Genomic DNA, 5,992 nt, shown 5'->3' on the forward strand with positions numbered 1-5,992 from the left:
ATTTACATCTAAATGATCACTCAGATCATTAAAAAAAATTTTTTTAGCATTTATTTATTTTTGAGAGAGTGAATGGGGGAGGGACAGAGAGAGAGGGAAACAAAATCTGAAGCAGGCTCCAAGCTCGGAGCTGTCAGCACAGAGCCCGACACGGGACTCAAACTCATGGACCAGACAGCAAGATCAGGCCCTGAGCCAAAGTCGGATGCTTAACCGAATGAGCCACCCAGACACCCCAATTTAGATCATTTTTAAAGTACGCTCTAACATGTCATTAATTCTATCTAGTATATTTTATCCCAAGCATATTTTTCTCTAGAATTCCATTTTGGGTCTGTCAAAATATATCTTCTTTGTCCTTAAGTAGGCCATGCTCTCCTTGTATAAGTAAGGAATACAACCATTTTAAAGCTCAGTAATTGACTTTTCATCTATGAATTGAGTCATATCTGGGTCTATTTCCAATTGAAAGATCTTCATCCTCATTACGGATTGATTGCATGTCCCTGCTTTATGCCTACCTTGTAACTGGACTGGATACCAGACATTGTGAATTTTACATGGTCAAGTGCCAGAGATTTTTGTATCCCGCTAAAAATTCCTGCATTGTTGTTGTTTTTTTTTTTTTTCTTTTTCCTGGTTGCAGACAAGTTACTTGGAAACAATTCTGTCCTTCTGAAGCTTGCTTTTAAGTTGTGCCAAATGGTGTAGAGTTTCTCTTTCCTCACCACTGAGACAATCCCCTTCTGAGTTTGTGCCCGACTTCCCCTGGAGCATGAAGCTTTCCCACTCAGGTTGGCAAGGCCACAGATGGCCCCTGGCCCCGCGTGACCTGCAGGGATTGTCCGACTGCCCCTTTCCGCAGCTCTTTCCCTGGCTTCAGGGAGCTTCCACGCAGGCACTGAGCAGGAGACTTCAGGAACCCTTTGAGGGTCTCTGGATCCCTCTCTGGGCAGCACATGGCTCTCTAGCAGTCCGTTCTGCAAATTCCGGCCTCCCAGCATCCACAGACACTGTCTGTCTCAGCTCAAGGCGACCACTGAGCCCTGTCCGGGTCCCCCCCTCCTGTGCTGTGACTTAGAAATCATCCAGGCATCTGGCCAAGACAGTCACAGAGCTTGTCTGATAGCCTTCTTTCAGGGATCACTGTCCTGTGCCACCTTGTCCAGTGTCCCAAATGGTTCTTTCTTATATTTCATTCAGTCTTTCAGTTCCATAGAATAGAAGGGTAAGCCTATTCTCTTAACATTTATTTATTTATTTAGAGAGAAAGAGAGAGAGGGAGAGAGAGCGAGCGAGCAGAAGATGGGGAGAGGGGCAGGGGACAGAGAGAGAATCCCAAGCAGGATCCATGCAGTCAGCACGGAGCCCCACATGGGGCTCGATCTCACAAACCATGAGATCATGACCTGAGCCAAAATCAAGCGTCAGACGCTTAACCAACTGAGCCACCCAGGTGCCCCAATAGAGGCATGAACCTAATCTCTTTGATTCCATTCTAGCCAAAAGTTGAATTCTTTCACCTTCATTTTTTAATAAAATCACAGATGTGAAATTCTGGGTTGGCAAGTTCGGTGTTCTTTCCCAGCACTGTAGAGGTGCTCCTCTGTCTTCGGCCCCCACGGTTTCTGACGAGACTCTTGTACACCTTTGAGTCATTGTTCTCCTGCATGTAATGTGTCGTCTTTCTTTGCCGCTTTCAAGATTTTCTTTTCTGAAAAACATGACTGTGGCTGTGCAGTAGAGAATGGCCTGGAATGAAAAAAAAAATCTTGAAAAAAAAAAAAGAGGGGGGGTGCCTGGGTGGCTTAGTTGGTTAAGCGTCCGACTTTCGCTCAGGTCATGATCTCGCGGTTTGTGGGTTCGAGCCCTGCGTCGGGCTCTGTGCTGACTGCCAGCTCAGAGCCTGGAGCCTGTTTCAGTCTGTGACTCCCTCTCTCTCTGACCCTCCCCTGCTCACGCTGTCTCTCTCTCTCCTAGAAATAAATAAAAACATTTTAAAAAAATCATGAGAATGGCCTGGAATGGAACAAGAGGAAATTAGGGAGGCTAATGCCATACCTTCCCGGAGGAGACATTGTTTAGACTACACTGGGGCCCACAGGGATGGAAGAAAAGGATAAAGCTATAGGGGCACCTGGGCGGCTCAGTCAGTTGAGTGTCCGACTTTGGCTCCGGTCGCGATCTCATGGTTCATGAGTTCGAGCCCTACATCAGGCTCACTGCTGTCAGCACAGAGCCTGCTCTGGATCCTCTGTACCTAATCTCTCTCCCCTCCACTGCTCATGCTCTCTGGCAGCACTTGGTTAGAAGATCAGGGTGAGGGGAGGGAAGTGGGAGGTTGAAAATGGCTCCTTAGTTTGGGGAATGGGGAAAGTGGGTAAATTCAGGATTATTGCAGCAGGAAAGGGCTACCATGGGGAGATAAGGCATTGCATTGTGGAGTATGTTGTGGGTGAGACACACAGTCTGGGATACTAAGCAGCTTAGAGGAGAAATCTGGGCTGCGTCTGGCACTCTTCCGGGGGTGGGGCAGCTTATAAATAGTATGTGTGTGGGATGGGCACCCAATCACTCTGTTCTTCTCCACTGAGTGCAGAAGCAGCTGAGAGGCAAACTCTGGAATAGGCAGAGGGAGACTGGAGATCAGGTTCAGTACTGATCAAGCTGATCGGAAGCCACAGCTCTAGATCTGGGTCCAGATGGGCTGAGCAACACTTCCTGCCCAATCACCCAGCCCTGCCTATTCAGCTGCAGGCCCAGACCGACGGCCCAGCCCTTACCCATGCGGAGGGCAGGGGGCAGGCAGGCAGATCGCAAAGGCAGAGTGAGGGGCCAAGTGAGGTGAGCCCCAGTGTCCCCAAGCCCCACAGCTTCCCCAGTGAAGGGTAGCGGTAGAGCAGAGTGTGCTCTGAGAAGCTTTGCCAGGGAAGGAGTCCACAGAGGGAGCACCCGAACTGAGCCCCGGGCACCGCCAGGATCCAGAGGATGGGCTGGGAGAGAAGGTCCTGTGAGGAATATGGAGACTTATCTGAACAAAGGAAGACATTTCAAGGCAGAGGCTGAGGACGAGATGAGGGTTCCTCATAAGAGCCCAGGCTCACCGCTATGGTGTGATTTTGGCAAGGAACCTCTCAGGCCACACGCTGGGCACACTTCTGACTTCCCCGGGTATGGTAGTATAGAGAATCATTTACCCTAATCAATTCATCCTGAGTCTGGGAGGAAGATTTATAGGTTTATGGGCCTTAAAAATCTGTTTTCCTAATGCTGACCACAAAACAGTTACCAAAAATGAACACAGGTAGGTATGGAAGGCTACAGTCCTTTCTGTGGCTTATTTTAGCTTCGGAATAAGGAAAGAACAATCCTAGGTGACCAGGGCAATATACCATGCCTTCTCAAAGGCCTTTAAAGCCCGCTTTTTAAGCCTTTGGATATCCTTGAAGAGCAGGTGAAAGCAAATATTTTAATCTCATCCTAAAGAGAAAGGAGTGAGAGCAAGCAGCCTGGCGCCTTCCTCTAGAACCCTGGGCAACTGGGCAGTATCTGCTCCTGGCTGAGAGCATGCGGGCTGGAAACCACTCCCAGCAGCAGGGTCCTGGACAGAAGTAAGAAGACTATGTAATCAACAGACCCAGCAGGGTGGGGAGGGGGTGGGGGGGAGGTGAGGGCTGGGTCCTCAAGGAACAGATCCCCATTTCAAACTCCTTGAGGACAGGAGTTGTATTTCCCCATTCTTTTCATGTCTCCTGGTCACTAGCACCTCCCAAGATCTCAGGACACAGGGGGGGGTGACATAGGTTGTCCGGGGGAGGGGGGAGGGTACGGAAGAAGCTGGATGTAATTCGGTATATTGGATCAAGAGTTCTCAAAGATGTTGTGCGTGGAAGTGGCATGGTCAGCTCAGACAGGACCAGCAACGTTCAGGCCAGCTCTGGGTTTTAGGGAGAAAACCTGAAAGAGACATGTAAAATGGACTGAAAGTGTGAATGGAGGTCAAGAGCAGAAGAAAACGTTGGAGTCTGTTGCAGAATCGTCTGCCTTGCATGAAGGCATGTATTTTGACCCACCCATCTAAGTACCCACCCAGCAGAGTGAGCTTACTACATGCGAGGCGTTGTGCTAGGGGCCCCGGCAGTTACAAAGATAAAATGCATGGCATTTCTATCTGGAAAAGGTCCTTGTTCAAGTGAGGACATCTTGGAGATGTCCTTGACCAAACCACACTTTGGATGTTAGATGGACAGAAATAAAAATTGTATAGCAACCCAACAAGATTTTTTTGTGCACAGAGACAAACTTATGCTAAAAGTGTATACAGAAGGGCCCAGGCCCTAGAATAGCGAAAACAATCTTGAAGAAGAAGAAGGAGGAGGAGGAATCCCTCCCTCATATTTAGCCTTACATATAACTACAGTAATCAAGACAGTCTGACATTGATGGAGGGAAGGACACCTAAGATCAATGGAACAGAATAAAGAACCAAGAAATATACTCACAAGGTCTAACTGGTTTTTGACAAAGGCTCGAATGCCCTTGGACGTTCATGTTAATTGACACGGAAGAGAGCCAGGTTGATGTACACACATAAAAAGTTTACCAAGCAGCATGGATGTTGTGATCTGGTTTTAGTAAACTGACATAAGTTGTTGATGTAAGTGTGAAAGTCTGGAAAATGATAGAGCAAAAATACTAACAGCGGTCATCTTGAAGTGCTCAGAGTCCAGGCAAATCAAATCACTAAGTTTCCCCTCCTTTTGCTACAGTGATAACGTAACAAAGAGTAGAATGAAAGTGTAGTGCACCCCCTGTCCCTTCTCTGAGACAGGTTCCCTCTGAGCACCACAGGGGAAACGGAGGACGCCCTGACCTTGGACAAGTCCCTTGTCCTCCTCACTGGGTCTCCTGTTCCGTCCATCTAACAAAGAAGGTGGTTTAATTTCAAGAGTTTATCCCAGCTCTGACATTCTTGGACTTCACGAGTCTCATTCTCAGTGGAGTTTCTTTAAGAAATGGTGTATGGGTTGGGGCGCCTGGGTGGCTCAGTCGGTTGAGTGTCTGATTCTTGATTTATGCTCCGGTCATGATCTCACGGTTCATGACTTTGAGCCTTGCATTGGGTTCTGGGCTGACAACGTGGAGCCTGCTTGGGATTCTCTCTCTCTCCCTTTCTTTCTGCCCCTCCTCCCATTCGCTCTCTTTCAAAAATAAATAAATGAACTAAAAAAAAAAAGCATATGGGGATTTAAAAGTTGACCACCAGTCTCTTTGCGCCTTCTCTGACAGATGAAGTTGTTTCTGTCATTCCATCAGTTCTCTGAGAAGGGAAATTTCAAGCATCTCACCAGAGATGTGTCAAACCAATCTGAGAAAGAAGAACCTTTTTCCAAAAAGGCAATGATTAAAATAGTAATAGATTGCTTTGGTTAACATGTTAAATAAAGGATCTATGCATGGAATTTATAACTACTATCCTTGTCAAGTAATCTTAAATGTCAATAATACTTCAAAATAATCTGCAACAACTGTAATATGGCATGAATATATCCCTGATTTTTAAAATCAAAGCATAATTGGCATACAATATTCTGTTAGTTTCAGGTGTACAATGCGATTCAATATTTCTATACATTACACAATGAACTCCATGATAAATCTAGTTACCGTCTGTCCCCACAGTTATTAGGATATTGTTGACTCTATTCAGCCTGGCTACTTACATTCCCACGACCTACTCACTTTAGGACTGGAAAATTCTACCTCTTCATCCCCTTCATCTACGTTCTGCTCCCCCGCCCCCTCCCCAATCCCGGTAACCACCGGTTTATTTCTTGTATCTCTGAGTCTGTTTCTCTTCCGTTGGTTCATCTGTTTTGGTGTTTTGGATTCCACATATGCGTGAGATCATCCAGGGTTTGTCTTTCTCTGACTTACTTCACTTAGCGTAACACGCCCTGGGTTCGGCCAGAACTACAGATTCTGCGCCGTG

Source organism: Hyaena hyaena, unplaced genomic scaffold (genome assembly GCF_003009895.1).
Source record: "Hyaena hyaena isolate Hyena2069 unplaced genomic scaffold, ASM300989v1 scaffold_11, whole genome shotgun sequence".
NCBI classification, from domain to species: Eukaryota; Metazoa; Chordata; class Mammalia; order Carnivora; family Hyaenidae; genus Hyaena; species Hyaena hyaena.